Genomic DNA, 20,103 nt, shown 5'->3' with positions numbered 1-20,103 from the left:
TATTAGTGTTTTGTTGTTTTGTTTTGCCTTACGGTACTGGGAGAATTCAAACCCGGGGTGTCACTACCAAAGAGCTAAATCCCCAGATTTTAATTTTTTATCTTGAGACAGTCTCACCAGGTTGTCCAGGCTGGCCTCAAGCTCTTGATCCTCCTGCCTCAGACTCCCAGGAGCTCAGATTACAGGTGTGTGCCACCACATCAGGATCCCCATTTTTATGTAATCACTGTTAACTCCCTTTTACTCTACATAGCAATATCACTTTGCAGCTTTAAAAGTTGTATTTTGTAGGCTTCCTTTTCACATTTTTCTCTGTGTGAACTGTTAATATAAAAATCAACTGTAATTAGTTTCCAGAAGGCACATGGGAAATTTTATAAAATAAAATTACACTAGCAGGGCACTCTGATCATTTATATTTATTAACCTTTTCAATATAATTTCTACATTTATATAGATTTCTTTTTTAAAAAGTATACCAGTATTTTAAGTTTTGACTATTTCAGAAGAAAAGTGGTTTATCTGTATCAAGTAGTCACTGTGTAGATAATGATTTAAGGCATGCACATTGTGCTCATATGTTTATCAGATAAGTTGGAATGTTTTTGTTATGCCTGATGTTTAAATGTACCCCCAAAGCCTCATGAGGTTATGGGTTGGGTTTTTTTCAGAGGTGGCTGGATCTAGAGTGTGTGACTCTGGGATTAAAGGTGTCATTGTTACCCACCCTAGTTTAGCCTGGATGAGGTATAAGGGGATAGAAAGAGCTGTGATCATCTCTTCCTTGTTTTTGTTACCTTCTGCCCACCATGAACTGTTTCTCCTGTGCCATGCTTGTCTGCCATGCCAGCCTGCCATGCCACTCTGCCTTGGAGCCAGCCAACAACAAACTGAAACCTTACAAACTGAGCTAAATAAACCTTTCCCGCTTTACTTGTGAGTATTGGGTATTTTGAATCAGCAACAAGAAGAGTAAGACAGTTTTCATAGTCAGTAGACTTTTCAAGTAAATAAATTTTTGAAGCTTCTTCCATCATTGTGCTATTATTTTTATAATCAGGTCACCAGCTAGAGAACTGGAAGTCTTTCTCCTCCATGCATATTCTTGTTTACCAAAGGCCTTGCTTCTTTGGCTTATCTCTGCCTCTTTCTTCTGCATCTCTTACACTATACTATAGGCTTCTCAACTTTGGCACTATTGCCATTTTGAGCCTTTGTTGTGGGGGACTAATAATGTAAGATGTTTAGCAGCATTCTTGGCCTCTACCCATTAAATGCCAATAGATCCCCCACATGTGGTGACCAGAAATGCCGCCAGACATTGCCAAATATCTGAGTGGACCACAGTCATCCTGTCTGAAAACTACACCATTACTGCAACATTCCCATTCAATTGTTCATTTGTTTTAATACCGCCTTTCACACACATCTTTTCAAATTTCCACATCCTTCTCTTCTACTGCCTTACTTCTCTGCACCACTTTGCAGCCATACTTCTAAAAAAGAATCAAAACATCTCCAAGTTTTCAGTTCCATTTCATTTTCCTCCTTTAAATTCTGAGACTGCATTCTTCTGTTTTTCTTGTTTCTCTAGCTGATCCACTTGGTCTCCTTTATCTGCCTATAAGGACAATGGCATTATCTTTGCTTCTTTCTTTTTTATTCCTATCTAATCAGCTCTCAAGCCTTCTTTTCTAGCCTTATTTCTTAGTGCTTATATGTTATCCTACATATTTCTGTTTTTTAAAGTTTAATTTTGCGTAGTAATACAATGTGAGGTCTACCCTCTTACAATTTGTTAAATATGCAGTGCATTATTATTGACTTTATTCATCTTGCTTACCTGAAATTTTGTGCCTGTTGGATAATAACTCTTCATTTCTCCCACCCTGCCTCTGGGAGCCAGCATTCCATTCGGAGTCTATGAATTTGACTACTATAGTCACTAATTAGTCAGGGTAGTGACCAGACCTAGATAAATACTCATATAAGTAACTTTATGTAATTTTTGTCTTCTTACAACTGACTTATTTAATTTAGCGTAACATCTTGAAGGTTCATCCATATTGTCAAATGTTTCTTCTTTAAGGTGGCTAGTAATCCATTGTATGTCTACACTACATTTCCTTTGTCCATTTATGTGTTGATGGACATGTAGGTTGTTCCACATCATAGGTATTGTGTTACCTATTAAATCTTAAACTGTTCTCTCTTTTAAAATGTCCTTACCTTACATTTCTCCTGTTTAAATTCTGATATCCTTAATGGACAAACCAGAGCAATACCCTCTTTCCATTGAAGCCTAATCACCATCCTCTAACTTCCATGCCATGTTCAGATTCTTTCTGCTTTTACCCAACTGTACCCATTGTGTTACTTATATGTGAGACATGTCCTGCACCAGACTGGGAGCTCCTTTTTTTTAAAATCCAGACTGTGCTTGGCTAAGGATCTTGCACATAGTTGGTTCACATAGTTGTCAAAGGAAAAATAAGATGATAGCAGTAGAGTGAGGATTTATAGATACATTTCTAATACTCTGGGAGCTTAGTATGTTGAGGACATAGAAATCTTAATTACTTGTTCGTTCAGAGTAGAAGTTGAAATTGAAGTGTGTTTCAAACTTTGTGGTAGCAAAGAGGAAAGAGATGAGTTCTCAATTTGGAGTAAACCTCATTCAAGGGCCAGTTTCTTACATGCACCCTGTCGTGGTCACTACCCAGCTTGTTTAGTGTTTTCTACACTTTCCTTTCTTTACTCACTTTTTTTTTTTCCTTTCACAGACCCCAAATCATCAGCATTTCCTGTAGCCCAGTGCTTAGCTTTCCATTCATTCTATGTTTTTTCCTTTAGGCAATAGATTGAGTTTCAAGGCTTCAGTTGAAACTTTCAAATTTGTACACACTCTATGTCTTGGTTACTTTCTTCATCACTGAGACACAGTACCTAACATCCACAACTTAAAGGAGGAGAGGTTTATTTTGGCTTACAGTTTGTAGAGTTTTCAGTCTATAGTTTGCTGGCTCCAAGGCAGGGCAACATGGCAGAGAATTGCTCATGGTGCAGGAAGCAGAGAGAGAGATCAAGGGAAGAAAAGATAAACCCTTCTAGGCCATGCCCTAAGTGACCCACCTCCTCCAACCAGGCTTCATTCACCTCCCAAGTCACATTTTGCTATGAACTCATCAGCGGACTAATCCACTGCTGAGCATCACACCCCATAATCCAACCACTTCCTAAAAACCCCATGAGGCTTTGGGGGACTTTTGGATATAAACCATAGTACTCTCTAGAACTTCTTTATTGAAATAGCAAAGAATATACATGCAAAGAAGTACATTAAATAATTTTAACTTTTTTTAACAATTATTTTAAAGTTGACACTCGCTGGGCATGGTGGTACATGCCTGTAATCCGAGCACTTTTGGAGGCTGAGGCAAGAGGATCATTGTGAGTTTGAGACCAGGGGCTACAAAGTGAGTTCAAGGCCAACCTGAACTGCATAGCGAAACCCCTTCTCAAAAAGACTAACTAACTAACTAACTAAATAAATAAATAAATAAAGTTGACACCACCCTGGCCATAAAGTAGAATATTATAAGCATTTCAGAAGGCCTACTCTTGCCTCTTTCCAATCATAGCCACCGTCTTTCTTGTTAACATGACCAGTATTCTGATTTTTTTTAGAAAAATGCTTTATACCTGAATACCAGCTAAATATTTATTCCCAAATAACATAGTCTAGTGTTAGATGAAGCCATCACATGGTATCCCATTTTGTACCTGCATTAAGATCCCCAAAACCAAATCGATGTTTGATAATTCACTGGAGGACTCCACAGGACTGACACGTGGTATGACTCACAGCTAAGGGTTACTGCAGCAAAAGAATACAAAAGGAAATGGCTCATGGGGCAAAGTCCAGCCTTACAGGCAGATCTTTTCAAGGATAGCAGTGTCATACCTGCTATGTTAACTTTTTTCTGTGCAGTACCTTTTGATTTTTTTAATAAAAATCAATTTTTGTATTGTGTTACTTTCAAAACATAAGCATGAGCCCAAGCTAGACATTGCTTGCATGATACCGTGACTATTGTAACTAAATGTATATTCCATGGAATACCATACATGACTGTTACTGGGTCTTCTTACAGAGGTTTCCACAATTAAGTTTAGAAAGGCTTAGCAAAGTTAAACAGATTTCTTAGCTGCAGACTCGAAGTCTTTTGCAGAGGTGTACATGACCTGGCTTCTGCCTACCGACCCTACTTCACCTAACATCATTCTTTCCTCCAACCCCTTTGCTTACTCTGCACCAGCCACTTTACTTTCTGTTTCTAGGATTTGCTAAACTGTTTAACTGCCTTAACTCTCACCATAGCTTCTTCTGTCAATCATCTCTACTCATTCTTTGTCATAGGACCTCATGCTTTTTCATGGCATTTATCTCAGTGTTTATGTAATTATTTATTTAAATATCTCTTTTTCTCACTTGACTGTACGAACATAAGAACCAAGACTGTGTTATTCACTGCCATAACCCCCAGTACTAAGCACAGTGCTAGGCACATAGTCAGTGCCCAAATATTTGTTCAGTGAAGAATCTATAAAACTGGGCTGAAGAAAATGAAGCTTTCCAAATTAAGAGAAATGCAGTATATGAACAAGAGGTAGAATTTATGGCTAGGAGTTTGTATTTATTCTGTATGCTTAGTTGAACCTCTGTTATTTTAGGAAAAATTAATATATGTTGGTGTGCTAGATGAATTATACTGGAAGCAGAAATCAAGTTTGGTAGGGTTGTTTTGTGACAATTTGAAATAATAAGTAATGACTTGGTCTAAATTGTGGTAGAATTGGTGAACCAGTTTGCTATAGAGGAATGAGGGAGAAATACTTGCAATTTTGACCCTGGGTATATTCAACACAAAGACATTTGAGGGGCTAGGGATTTAGCTCAGCGGCACAGCACCTACCTGGCAAGTGTGAGGTCATGAGTTCGATTCCGGGTACCAGGAAAAAAAAAAGGCCTTTGCAAAGAGAACTAATTGTGTTTCCTACTTCACTTTTATTTTTCACCCATGATTACTGAAAGCCTGATAGGTTTCAGATGCTTTCAGAAATTACCTTTTTTGGATAAAGTTTTGTTCGAGAGCTAATGAAAATAGTGGCCATGTCTCTAATATTATCAAGATTAAACCCAATTATTTTATCAAATCTTAATTGCCTATATTATATAGGTGATTTCTTGGTTTACCAGAGCACAATTATGATCTCTACCATCTTGAATGTGAATTGTCCCTCCATCTCTGCTCAGTTGGTGTACCCAAAGAAAGTAAAAAATTATTCCAGTCATGCACTCAGAAAAAAAAATGTAACAGTACCTACTGTGTGTACGATGCAGTTCTAGTCAATGGAGATCTAACAATGAAAAACTAACCCTGATCTTGTGTAGTTTACTTTATAGTGGAAAGGGAAAGGAGGGTCAGAAAGTAAATAATTTTTTTAAAAGTTTATTTATGTATTTTGGTTCTTTTGAGACAGGGTCTTTGTAATTCAGGCTGACCTTGCACTCACTGCATAGGCTAGGCTGGCCTCAAACTTGTGGCAGTCTGGGATTACAGACATGTGCTACCATGGCTGATTTAGAAAGTAAACAATTCAAAATACATGTTCTACTCCTCATTATATACTCAAGAAACATAGAATGATGTCCACACTTCTGCACAAATGTTCACAGCAGCATTATTCATAATGACCCAAAAAATAGAAACAGTGTCCATCAGTGGATGGATGGGTGAGTAAATTAAATAAATAATTATGCAGCAGATAAAAAGGAATGAATCACTGATACATGTTACAATGTGGTTGAACTTTGAAAGAAGCCAATCACAAATGACCACATACTGTATGGTTTCACTTATGCAAAATGTCCAAAATAGGAAAATGTATAAAGACAGAGATTAGTAGTGCTCTCTGGTTAGGAAGTAGAGGAAAATGGGAATGACTGCTGATGGTCATGGGATGATATTTTATAAAAATATTTTAAAATTATTAGCATTTGAACACATTAAAACCCACTAAATTGTAAGACCAATTCGATCTTAAAAATGAGGAAAGTTAAGAATAACTGCAATTATGTTGGCTGGAGAAAGTAGCAACTCATTTATCTTAATTTTTCAAAGGTTTCATACTAATTGATTTCATTTTTTCTAAAAAAAAATTTGAGATTTCTTTCTATTTGAGCAGTTTTCTGTACAAATAAGAAATTTGGACATAATAAGGAATGCTGTACTGTAAAAATATCTCATATTAGTGCAAGTGAATACTATACATTCCTTAAGAATCAACAGAGATAGCTGGCTATGGCAGCACATGGCTGTAATTCTTGCTGTTGGGGAGGAGGCTGAGGCAGGAAGATCAAAGGGCTTAGGCAATTTAAGTGACGTGTCTCAAGATTTTTATTTTACTTACTTACTTATTTATTTATTTATTTATTTATTTGTCTTTTTGAGGCGGGTCTCCCTCTGCAGTTCAGGCTGACCTTGAGCTCACTTTTTAGCCCAGGCTGGCCTCGAACTCACAACGATCCTCCTGCCTCAGCCTCCCGAGTGCTGGGATTACAGGTGTGCACCACCACGCCCAGCTTGAGAAGGTTTACTTGGTAAGTAAACTTTAAAAAAATCAAAATAACCTGAATCCTAGAGGTAGTAGACCAAACTTTTATATTGTTGCTACTGAAGGATGGAGATTTCCTTTCTTCAGTGTTTCATCATCTGACCCTCCTCAGCCGGTATTTTCTAGTTTGTGGTCTGAGCACAGAAAGGCATTAACAGACACTTGGGGAAAGCAGTTTAGAAAGGGTTAAGGTAGCACTCTTGAGATTAGACCCACTTGTTGATGTTGCTGGCTGAAAGAGAAGTACCTGTAGTAAAAATAAAGGATTGTGTAAATAAAGCTCAGCAGTCTCAGGAAACTTAGAAGACAAACCTAACACTGCATTTCTCTGCCTACTGAAAGATGCTCCAGTTATGTAGAAAATTTTACCATCTTATTTCACAGCAGCACCAGTTATATGTCGTTACAATTATATTTAGGATTTTAAAAAATAATACACTGAATTACCTAAACAATAATTGTGCTATAAACTATAATGTCAGCTTTTTGCTTGATAGACATGTACTTACCACAGTCTAATTTAGAGGTTATAGCACAAATTAAAGAACTTTCTCAAATGCTATTCTAATTCCTTACATAGTTATAAATAAATTTGTTTTCTGATGTAAAAATGTTTCTAGCAAGCATGAAACCCAGTTTACAAAGAATACTAGTGACAGAATTGACTATTTTAAAAAAGCTAAACATGTATAACAAAATCCATCACAGTTTTTAAAGGCTAACTTGAATGTTTCTGTTGCAGTTTTAATATTAATATGGAATGTGTTACAAATTAATAAAAGAACAGCCAAATAGAAAAATGAACAAAAAATATAAAGCAACGTAGGGACTAATAAATATATTAATAAAAAGTATATTTCACTAATAATAAAAAGATTAAATAGTATGATCATTTTTCCTCAGATTGCAAAAAGTAGTATTGCCCAGCATTTTGAACATTTTCATGCAGACTTGATTGGAATGTAAATTGTACCTTATTTGACAATGCATCTCTAAATTAGAAAAATGTATATATACTCTTTAACCCAGTAATCTTCCTCTTGAAATTCATTCTAATGAGACAATTTGGAGTAGGCAAGGATACAGGTAAATGGATTGTAACAGTGTTTAGAATGTTCAAAAATTGGATATGACCCTCAGTGTGGATATGGTTAATTAATTATGGCATATATGTGTAATGGAGTTCTATGTAGAGGTATTTATTCATCTATTTATTTATGTGGCCCTGGGAATTGCATTCATGGACTCACACATGTTAGGTAAGGATTCTACCACAGATCTACATCCCCAATTCTTACTTTTATTGATTTTATTTTTTTTATTTTGAGGCAGATCTCAGTATGTTTGTCTAGCCTGGTGTTCAACTCCTGAGCTCAAGAATTCCTCCTGCCTTAGCCTTCCAAGTTCTGGAATTACAGGTTTATGCCACTATGCCCAGCTAGGTAGAGATTTTTAAAAGACAAAGCAACATTTTGTATTTGGCCATGTTTCTGCAACCATGTTATTGTGAAATGAAAATAGCTTTTTTACAGAACTATGGGACCTCCTGTTTAAGACAGTTTAAAGCTGTTTAAAATTAATATATGTTAAAATTCTAGAAAAGTGGCAGTCATACTGCTACAAGTTATCTTTGTGGAGAATTAAGCAGATTTTAGGGAATTGCTTTCTTCTATACTCTCCTGTGTATTTATTTTTAAAATTTTAACAACAAACATGTATTATTCTGATAAGTGACTAGGAAAACAATTAAGACTTGGGTGGGTAGAGAACATTTAGCAAATATGTTGAGTATTATAATGTTTTTTTTTTTTTGGTTTTTCTCTGGTACCGGGAACCGAACTCACGACCTTGCACTTGCCAGGCAAGTGCTTTTGCCGCTGAGCTAAATCCCCAGCCCCTATTATAATGTTTTATAACCTTTAAAATTCAGTTAAACAGATTAAATCCCAAGTTTTCAAACTCTAGTAATAGAAGGCAAAAACATCTCCTTTAAGGATAAGTTAAATATTGACATGATTAAATTTTAATATACATTTGAATGCATAATAATGTTCAAGTGTAGGATTTAATATAAACTTAATTTTTACGGAAAAATAGCTACTTTTAAAAATTAATTGTAAGCCGGGCATGGTGGCACACGCCTGTAATCCCATCACTCTGGAGGCTGAGGCAGGAGAATCATTGTGAGTTCGAGACCAGCCTGGGCTACAAAATGAGCTCAAGGCCAGCCTGAACTGCATAGAGACCCTGTCTCAAAAAGACTGAATGAATGAATGAATGAATGAATGAATGTATGTATGTATGTAAACTGGGCCTGGTGGTACATGCTGGTAGTCTCAGCTGGTTGCAGGTTAAGGTAGGAGGAGCAAGTTCACACCTAACCTGGACAACTTAAAAAGGGTTGAGGGTATAGGACCACAGTCCCTGAGTTTGATCCCCACCACTACAACAAAAAAACCCTAATAATATCTCTTTTAATAATTCTGTCCTTGGCCTGGGAGGCAGGCCGCCTGCCCTTGGGAAGCCGGGCGGTGGGGAGCTCCGACCTCTGGGCCGTACCCCAGCTGCGCAGGCACCCGGGAGGCAGGCAGCTGGCATCTGGGAAGCAACGTGGCAGTGCGCACTGGCGCACGCCAGCCATCAAACCAGCCACCACCATGCGATCAAGAACTGTCATGGCCCGGAGGTGCAATGACACAATTGGCCCACCACGCGCCGGCCGCAGAGGCCCGCCCGGGGACGTGCGTGAATCATCCCAACATGGAGAAACCCCTGGTAATACATGCCACACAACGGGTCGCTCTTGCCCCTGCCATTGAGAACCAGAAAGGTCTAGAGTCTGTGGAGGAGCAGCTGCTGAACAAGGACTCAGAGAACACGAGAATACAGACAATGCCCGAGGACTCAGGGGTGTGGTTGACCGGGGTCATGAGAGCCTTTTGGAAGCTAGAAACCAGGAAGACCTTGCATAATACGTGGGGAGACCCCCGCTGGAAGCCATTCTTCCCCTGACAGTGCAGGCTGCAGTAGAGCAGTACATGGAGCTCTGGAGAGGTCTGCACCTAGATTCCTGCTGCCTGTGCTCACGGTTGGGGAGAGGACACTAAGTGGTTGTGGGGTCCCAATGCGCTGGGAGACTGGAGAGAAAAAGCTACAAAAAAGGGCTTTCGCCCCACATGGCTCACTTGAGAGGTTAGAATTTGCCTCCTCAGTATTCCATAGCCATGACGAGGAGGAAGCCAAGGAAAGAAAACAAAGAGACCAAGAAAAAACAGCTGCTTTTGCTGCAGTACCAAGAGAAACAGACCCTAAGGCTGCTTCTCGGGGCCCCACAAAGAACTCGACGACTACATTCATCTGCTACCACTGTTAAAAGCCATGCCACCTCAAGATGAACTGCCCTAAGAAGCCCCCTGGGCTATGCCCTGAATGCAAAGGAGACCACTGGAGATCGACGGTCTGCCCTCTAAAGCGGAGGCCCCAGAGCTCAGACCCATCCTACCAGTTAGTCTAACAGGAATGAGGCGGGGCCAGGGCATACTCTGCCTTCTCCCTCTGGCCCGACTGTCATCTCCATGGAGGAGCCCCGGGTAATAATGACTATAGAGGAAAAAGTCAACAGCCTGCTGCTAGACACAGGTGCAAGTCTCTCAGGCCTTCTTTTCAATCCTGGCCTTCCTTCCAGCCATCACACCTCAGTGAAAGGAGTCACTGGTGAGGAGGTAATCCGCTATTTTTCACGACCCTTAGGCTGTAACTACTTGTTAGATTTTTCTTGTGTATCTCTGTCTTCCTGAGAAACCACTTTGAAGATACCACCAGGTATTACAGCAGCCATTGATACTTTCCTGCTAATCCATCCATAACTCTGTAATGTTTGTATTATTCCTGTGCTATTTTGTAAATGAATGTATGTTTATTACTGTGTGTTTCCTACCACAATCATTGAGAATAGTCAATGATTATTCAATTGGTCACTCATGTATAGCTCTATTTATTTTCTTTAGAAACCACTTTGAAGATACCAAAGTATAGTACAACAACCATTGATAATCTTCTGCCACTTTTGTCTGTAACTCACTATTATTTGTCTGTTTGTTTTCCTGAGAAACTATCTTGTAGATAACAATATGTAAAACAATAACCATTGATAATTTCCTACCACTTTGTCTGTAATTCGGTAAGCCCACCTATTACTATGTTATCCTTTTACTCTTTAAAATAAAAAAAAAAAAAATTCTGTCCTTGGTTTGGATTTTTTTTACCTTATTTAAGAATGATGATTTAAGTCAGGCCTAATAGTGCTCACATGTAATCCCTGAACTCTGGGAGTTTGAGGAAGAAGGATCACAAGTTCAGGCCTAGCCTGGGTAACATAGAAACTTAGGCCACCTCAAAATAAAAAAAAATAGGACTGGAGATGCAGTTTAGTACAAAGACCTTCTGCTCTAGCCCCAGTAGCTTGAAAGAAGAAAAGAATGGTGGTCTACAGGAGTTTCCCTAGTAACTGTTCCTAAGTTGTTCGTGACTCTTCAGACATTACTTTTATAAAGATCATTTAAACAGCTAAGAAACTAATGTCAGACTATGATAAATATGCATTTATAACAGGTTTGTTGGTTGGTTGGTTGGTTGGTTGGTTTGAGACAGGGTGTCACTGTGTAGTTCAGACTGGCCTTGATCTCAGCTATGTAGCCTAGACTGACCCAGGACTCATGGGGATCCTTCTTCCTCAGCCTCCCAAGTGCAGGGATTACAGGCATGTACCACCACACCTGGCTCTATCACAGATATTTTACTTAAGGAATTTTATAACTGGTACAGAATTATGTTTGAGGAAGAACACTGACCTAACGTGGGTAAACCCCTGGTTCAATTGCTAGCACAAATACAATAAATTAAATTCAAAAAATAAAATAAATTCAAAGCTAGAAATTCTAAGAGAACACTAAGAATATGTAATTTTAGAAGTCAATCAAAGCTTCATTTATTAAAAAAAAACTTACCACATTCCAAATTAACCAAATCTATTTACTGTAGCCTGAATTCTAAGAACCAGACTTATGTCTGCATTCTTTCCCTCATTTCCTAGTCAGAAAAATTCTTACAGTTTTACAAATTGTTACACTTAAAACAGTGTTACATGGATTAGTCAGCTATGATTGTATATTCTTTTAAAATGCATTTTTAACAGGGAAAAAAGTATCAGAGGCCTGACAGCTCTTTTAAATTACAATAGATTGTATAATCTTCATTTTCAGTAATGCAATAGAATTTTATAGGAAAATGTCAATTTAAAAGAAATCTTAGGGGTCAGGGAGTAGCTCAGTGGCCATGTGTGTGCTTAGGATGCATGAGGTCTTAGGTTCATTTCCCAACAAAAGAAATGAAAAAGGCTATATTTAATGTGAATAAAAATATTCTCTGACTTGTTTAGATGGGATGTGAACAAGGGGGAAATCTTCTCTTGCATGTGATCTTGAACTACTAACTACATGTCTACACTCTCTTACTAATAATTTAAAGTTCTAGGTTTTGTTTGTTTTGTTTAGTCTTGTCTTTTTTTTTTTTTTTTTTTACCGGGGATTGAACCCAGGGCTACTCTCCAGCCTGTTTTAAATTTTATTTTGAGACATATTCTCACAATGTTGCTCATCCTGGCTTCAAACTATCAGTCTTCTTGTCCCAGCCTCCTGAGTCTAGCCACCATGCCTGGCTAGACCTCTAGTCTTAATAACAGTCTTTAATACTTTAATGATAAGCATTCAGTATATGTTTTGTTGGTAGAATTGAGATTGAAAGACAGTATAGTATATAATTACTCAGTGGTAATTTATTAAAGTTTAATCATTAAAGCTGGGGAAAATATGTATAAAGTAGGATGAACTCACTAATTACCTATAGATATTAACTATAAATAAAACTATTAATTTAAATTAGATACTTGGGGAGAGAGAAAAGAGGAAGATATTCCCAGCTAATTTCAGTATTGCTTGATAGTGAACCAATAGATAGTAGTCCAAAAAATAGTATTTGGGATATTATGTAAAAGTTAAAAATGCAATGACTGGAAGTCACAAGTAGCTGGGGGACATAGCTCAGTGGCACAGTGCCTGCCTGGCAAATATGAGGTCCTGAGTTTGATTCCCAGTACCAATTTTATTTTATTTTATTTTATTTTTTATTTTTTTTTTATTTTAAAGATAAAAGGAGGGAAACATTAACAGACATACAACATTTTACAACATATCACAAGCACAATACAGACAATACAGAGTTACAAACAAAGTGGTAGGGAATTAACAATGGTGGTTGTATTACATATTGATATCTTCAAAGTGGCTTCTCATGAAAACAGATATAGACATGCAATTCCCAGTACCAATTTTAAAAAAAGAATAAAAGTCATAAGTAAATACTGTAACTATTTCAAGTGACTTACGTACACAGTGACTGTTTGGCATATACCAAGGCTGAAAAGAATTGTAGAAATATATATGTAGCCAGGTGTGGTGGTGTACACCTGTAATCTCAGCATTTGGGAAACTGAAGCAAGAGGATCACTGTGAGTTCAAGGCCAGCCTGGGCTACATAGTGAGGTGTGTGTGTGTGTGTGTGTGTGTGTGTGTACATATGTATGTGTCGTATATTTTTATCACATTGTTGGTAGTGTTGATATTTTCATTCTGAGGCTGTTGTATGTATATTGTGGGATAAGGTAATGAACAGTGATAATGATGGGAAGCATTGAGAAAATAAGGTTTGGCATGTGAGAAAGAAACAGATATAAGATCAAGAGCATTGATTAAAAACTATATAAACCTGAATTAGAATTGAAAGCATCAATATAAAGACATGATATATGTGTACCCATGGGTGATTGAAATATATAGTGACTTTTTTAAAGACATTATTACAGTAAAATAGACATTGCCATTAATCTCCCTCAAAATATTCCCCTTTTCTTCAGACACACTTACTCCATTATTCTTGTTATTTTCTGAACCAGATCTCGAAGTCCTTTCTTATGATTGTCTTTATAAGGTGTAATCAGAAATATAGTGAATGCACTTCTGAGAAAATGGCATAGTGGTAAGCAACAACAACCCAGCCTCTCAGATTTGGAATCCAGACATTGGAAAATAACAACTTGGGGATGAAAAAATAAGAGAGAAGTAGATCCCTAGGAACCAGAAAGGATCTGACAGGAAAATTAAAACCTACAGAGAAATTGAAGAGGCAGAACATAATGTAGAGAAGGGAAAAAAACAATCTGTACTTTCTCCCTTGCTCCTGGCTCATGGGCAAGAGAGACCAAATCTACAGAGCAAATACTAGGAACTCCAGAGAGCTTCAGGGAGAAACATGTTGGTGGAACAGGCGAGCGAGTGCTGTGAAGTGGAGGGAAAGCACAGGATTCTGCTCTCTTGTGAGTCCTTTGACATGCAGTAGCTGGTGAGTGACTCTAGTCAGGTGCCTGCTGTGTCTACCCTAAAGAAAGTGCTTGGTCAGGTGTCATTCTGGAGAAGTGTTGATTATTTGAAGGGTAATTCTCCTACACTGCTAGTGGGAATGTACATAGGAAGAGCCATTGTGGAAAAGAGTATTAAGGTTCCACAGGGAGCTACAAATAGAAATGCCATACAATCCAGCAATCCTACTACTGGGTTTATAGCCAAAGGAACTAGAATCAGTGCACTGACACAAGATCTGTCGTCACATGATTATTGTAGCACTGTTCACAATAGCCAAGATATGGAGTCAGCCTAGCCATCTGTTGCTGAATGAATGGATAAAGGTGGTATGTACCCACAACTGAATATTATTGAGCCATAAAAGAATGAAATTTTGTCATTTGCAGCAACATGAATGGAACTTGAGGGCTTTATGGTAAATGAAATAAATCAGGCACAGAAAGTAAAATACTGCATGTTCTCACTTATATGTGCAAGCTAAAAAGTTGCTCTCAAAGAAGCAGAGTGTAAAACTGGTTACCACAGCCTGGGAAGAATGTGGAAGAGGGAGAGATGGAAAGAAGATAGTTAATGGGTACAGGGGGCAGGTGGATGGCTATAGGGAGGAGGAATAACTTCCAATGCTCCATAGGGTAATAGGGTAACTGTGGTTGACAACAGCTAATTAAGTATTTCAAAATAGTTGAGGGGACTTTAATATATCATCACAAAGAAATGATATATGTCCACGGTGATAGATACGCCAATTATCCTGATCTGATCACTACACATTATATCCATGTATTGAAATGTCAAACTGTTTTTAACAAATACTGTATATACAATTACTGTGTGTCAATTAAACATAAAAGGATAGAAAATGCTCCATGCAATGAGAACCTGGAAAAAAACAGGAATAGGTATCCTGATTTCAGACACACTGAATTTCCATCCAAGACTAATCAAAAAAGAGACAAAGAAATTCACTACATACTACATATTGGTTAAGGGAACAATTCAACAGGACAAGGTAACATATATCCACCAAATAGCAGTGCACCCAACTTGATTTTCAGCAAACAGTGATGCACATGAAAAATCAGATGAATATAAATACAACCTTAATGGAAAGACTTCAAAATACCCCATTAATACCCCATTAAGTAAGTGCAATGGAATAAAAGTTATCCCATTGGCCAAAGAAGCCACAAAAATTATACACATGTGGAAATTAAACAGTACCCTCCTGAATAATCAACAAGTCACAGATAAAATTGAGGAAGAAATTAAACAATTTCTATAATCAAACTATAATGCCATTCTAGACCTCATGGGACATAGTGAAAATAGTCCCAGCAGGGAAGTTTATAGTGTTGAATTTGCACATTAGAAAATGATTTACCAGCACGCCTGTATTCCCAGCACTTGGAAGGCTGAAGCAGGAGGATCACCATGAGTTCAAGCCCAGCCTGAACTACATAGTGAGAACTTGTCTCGAGAAGAGTAGAGGAGAGGAAGGGATGGGAGGGGAGGGGAGGGGAGGAAGAGGAAGAGAAAGAGAAAACAGAGCAAGCTAAAATAACATAATGATTATGTTTTCATAATCAGGATAACATTTATGACATATGACCGCAGGGTCCTAGAAAAATAACAGTTGAAATCCAAAGTTAGTACAAAGATGGAAATTATAATGATCAGAGCAGAAATTAATGAAATTGAGACTTTAGAAAAGTATAAAAAATCAATGAATTGAAGAGTTGGTTCTTTGAAAGAAGAAACAAAATAGACAAACCATTAGCCAATCTTACCAAGTAAGGAAAGAAAAGACCTAAATCCGTGCAATTAGAAATGAAAAAGATGAAATTACAGTGGATTCTACCACACTCCAGATCACTAATAACTACTTTAAGAACCTGTACTCTAATAAAATGGAAAATTCAGAAGAAATGGATAGATTCTTAGATACATATGAACTGCCAAAGCTGAATCCAGAAGATATAAAAATTATAACAGTTTGTCTTGAGACCCTGTATCACTTTGAATGTTTTTGCTTTGATTTGTTTATGTTCGTGATACTGGTATGCTGCTACTGTTCTATTTTTTTGTTTGTTAGTTTCTCACATACTACTCTCTTTAAAATAAAATTTAAAAAAAATTATAACAGTCTAATTTCAGTCAATGAAATTGAACAAGTAAAAAACAAAAAAAATATATCCACTACCACCTAAGAAAAACCCACATCCCAGCAGATTCACTGCTGAATTCTACAAGAACTTCATAGAAGTTCTAATGCCAGTACTCCTCAAACTCTTTGATGAAATAAAAAAGTAGGCAGTACTCCCAGTTATTGTTGGAAGCATACATTACACTGATTCCAAAAAGGAGAAACTACACACCAGTCTCTTTAATGGACATGAATGCAAAAATCCTTAACAAGATCCTGGCAAACAGAATGCACTAAATCAACAAAAATGACATATATCATGACCAAATAGGATTTATTCCAGATGTGGGGATGTTTCAACATATGCACATCAATAAATGTAATATATCACATAAACACAAGGACAAAAATTACATTGTCATCTCAAAAGACACAGAAAAAGCACTTGACAAAATTCAACATCCATTCATGATTAAAAAAAAAAAAAGAAAAGAGGTATGGAAGGTCTTTATTCCAATCTGATAAGAGCCATTTATGACATACCAACAGCCAGCCTCATATTGAATGGATAAAACCTGAAAGCGTTCACTGTGAAATCAGGAACAAGACAAGGATGCCCACTGTCACCACATCTGTTCCATATAGTTCTCAAACATTAACCAGAACAATTATACAAAAGGAAGAAGTAAAAGGAATATTGAGAGGAAAGAAAGAAGTTGTTATTTGATGATGACATGATCTCTACATAGAGGACCCCAAAAATTCCACCAGAAGACTCCTAGAATTAATAACCAAGTGTAGAAGCATAGTAGGATATAAAGTCAGCACTCATTCCTGTACAAACTTACTAAGAGACAAATTAGGGAAACAATACCTTTCACAATGGCATCAAGAAAAATGAATTACTTAGATATTAGCCTAACCAAAGAAATGAAAGGCATTTGCAGTGAAGGCTATAGTACTGTGTAAAAGGAGATTGAGGGGGACTTCAGGAAATGAAAACATATCCCCTGTTCCTGGATGGGTAGAACCAATATAGTCAGAATAGTTAAGCCAGGCGTGGTGGTGCATGCCTATAATCCCAGCTCTCAGGAGGCCAAGGCAGGAGGATTGCCGCAAATTCGAGGCCAGTCTGCGCTACATAGTTGATTCAGGGGCATCCTGAACTATAAAGCAAGACCCTGTCTCAAAAAACCAAAAAAAAAAAAGAAAGAAAATAGTTATACTTCTACAATTGTTACACAGATTTAATGCAATCCCAGTCAAAGTAGCAATAGTGTTCCTTACAGAACGAGAGAAAGCAATCCTAAAATGCATATGGAACCAAGAGACCTGAAATAGCAAAAGGAGTTTTGGGCAACAAGGGCAAGGCAGGGCACATCATAATCCTGGACTTCAAGTTATACTACAAAGCTTCAGTGATTAAAATCAGCATGATATTGGCAAAGGAGCAGACTCATGTCAGTAGAACAGAATAAATGATACAAAACTCCAGGTACATTTGACTATCTTATCTCTGACAAAGGGGCCAAATACTCTTAACAAATAGTAAACAGTGCTGGAAATACTGGCTATCCATATGCTGAAAGTTGAATCTAGACCCATATATCTCACCATGCACTAAACAAAAAATCAAAATGAATCAAAGATCTAAACATTAAAACAAACATTCTGCTGGAAGACAAAGTAAGTAAAACTCTTGAAGACATATGCATAGGCAAAGACTTAATAAACAGAACTCCAGTTGAGAAATAATACCAAGAAGCAGCAAATGGGAATCACATCAAATTAAAAAGCTTCTACATGACAAAGGACATCACCAAAAAAGTGAAGAGACAACCTGTAGAATGGGAAAAGCATTTTGCCAGCTATTTATAGTTTTTGTTCTGGGTTGTTTACCCCGCCCCCCTCCCCCGCCTCCCCGTACCGGGAATGGAACTCACAACCTTGCTCTTGCCAGGTAGGCCTGTGCTGCTGAGCTAAATCCCCAGCCCTTGCCAGCTATTCAGACAAAGGACTACTATCCAGAATATATAAGGAACTCAAAAAATTAGACCCCTTAAATTTGAAGACCCAATCAAAAAATGGGCATCACAAACACCTTGTAAATACAGAAAAAATATTTAACCGCGCTGGCCATTCAAGAAATGCAAATTTAAAAAACACTGAGAATCCACCTTACTCCAGAAAGAATAGCCATCATTAAGAAATCAAATAACAAATGCTGGTGGGCCTGAATGGGGGTTGGGGAGAAAGGAACCCTTCTACATTGTTAGTGGGAATGTAAACTAGTACAGCCACTGTACTATCAGTATGGAGATTCCTCAAAACAGTAAACCTAGAAATTCCATTTGACACAGCTTTCCCCCTTCTAGATGTCTTCCCAAAAGAGTTAAAGACATCATATCACAGTGATGTATGCATGTCCATGTTTATAGCATTACAATTTATAATAGCTAAATCTTGGAAGCAGCCTATATGTTCATCAGTAGATGAATGGATAAAGACAATGTGGTTTTTATACACAATGGAGTACTGCTCTGCAATAAAGTAGGATAAACTCGAGTCATTTGGAGGAAAATGGATGCATCTTGAGACTATATTGTTAAGTGAAATAAATCAGACACATAAATTTAAATATCACATGATTTATGTGAAAAACCCAAAATATAAATAAATCACAAAATAAAAGACAGACAATAGGAAAAAAGTGAGTGAGAAAAAGGTGATTGTAAGGAAGCATGGACAGTGTATCTGAAAGTGTACCTGGATTTAGTATAATTGTCTAACGTGTTTTATATGTTTTTTGGCCTGTTACTCTAGCTATTAATGAGTATTTATAGTAAACAACTTAGTGAGGACTTATAAAGTAAATTAATCTGATGCTGGTTAAAAAAAACTAAAACAAATAATATAAAAAGGGGTGGAGGGGAAGGGAAAGAAAAAGAATTAAGATGTGTTATGTACCTGTCCCAGTTCCCCACAATGAATGTAATCATTATGTGCTTGCAAACAGGTACTAATAAAAATAAAAAGCTATTTTAAAAAATAACAAAAAAATAAACTTTCCAAACACTTTCTTAAAAAGACCAAAAATTATGCTGCATGCTGCTGCTGGTGCCATCCAATGGAAAGGCAGACTAATTAAAACATTGTGGTGTGTTCTCATTCATCTTATTCACCTTATCTGGCACTGTATGATTTGTGGGTCTTCCCCTTAGTCAAAATGACCACGAAAGGTAAAATTTTGAGTCAGTTCAGATCAAGGTAAAATTTTGAGTCAACTGAAAGCAGTTGCAACAGCACAACTAAAGACACAAAAGAGGACTTCCAGAACTTTTATGCAAAGTGGTGAACCCTGGTGAAATAATGACTTTAGGTGGTGATCCTTGATGATTAATAATCTCATAGAATGAGAATTAAATAGATATTTTGTATCTTCTGTTGGGAGTACATATTACCACCTGTGAATCATTTTTGGCAACAACAAAAAATACAAAAATAATCCTAAATCTGATCAAGTCTCTGAATCCCAATTCAAACAACTAAGAATAAACAATTGGGGAAATATGAGCACCTCTTAGAAAGTTTATGTTCAGGAATTATTATTAATTATTTTAGATATAATAGGGATATGGTATTTACATCCTTGTTTTAGAGATACACATGAAAATATTTACAGATGAAACAAAATGCTGACATTGCTTTAGAATTATCTAGAAGGATTAGATTAGGGGCTAGGGATTTAGCCCTGCAGCACAGCACCTGCCCGGCAAGTGCAAGGTTGTGAGTTTGATTCCCGGTACC

At 37.3% G+C, this 20,103-nt stretch overlaps 1 protein-coding gene across 4 annotated transcripts in view; it reads left to right on the top strand.

Annotated features, from left to right (window-relative positions):
* Window positions 1-20,103, top strand: part of Btbd7 (BTB (POZ) domain containing 7) — a 100,028-nt gene that overhangs the window by 7,759 nt on the left and 72,166 nt on the right. The window contains exon 1 of one of the 4 annotated variants that reach the window (XM_013517216.1): window positions 10,380-10,400. The exons of the other annotated variants lie outside the window; for them this stretch is intronic. The gene's annotated coding sequence lies outside the window, so the exon portion shown is untranslated. Of the gene's footprint in view, window positions 1-10,379; window positions 10,401-20,103 lie in introns of those variants that run through there. 4 annotated transcript variants of the gene reach the window in all.

The sequence above is a fragment of the Chinchilla lanigera genome, unplaced genomic scaffold (assembly GCF_000276665.1).
Source record: "Chinchilla lanigera isolate Chin_1 unplaced genomic scaffold, ChiLan1.0 scaffold00037, whole genome shotgun sequence".
NCBI lineage: Eukaryota > Metazoa > Chordata > Mammalia > Rodentia > Chinchillidae > Chinchilla > Chinchilla lanigera.
The sequence above is the reverse complement of the archived record's forward strand: the minus strand, read 5'-3'. Positions and strand labels throughout refer to the sequence as shown.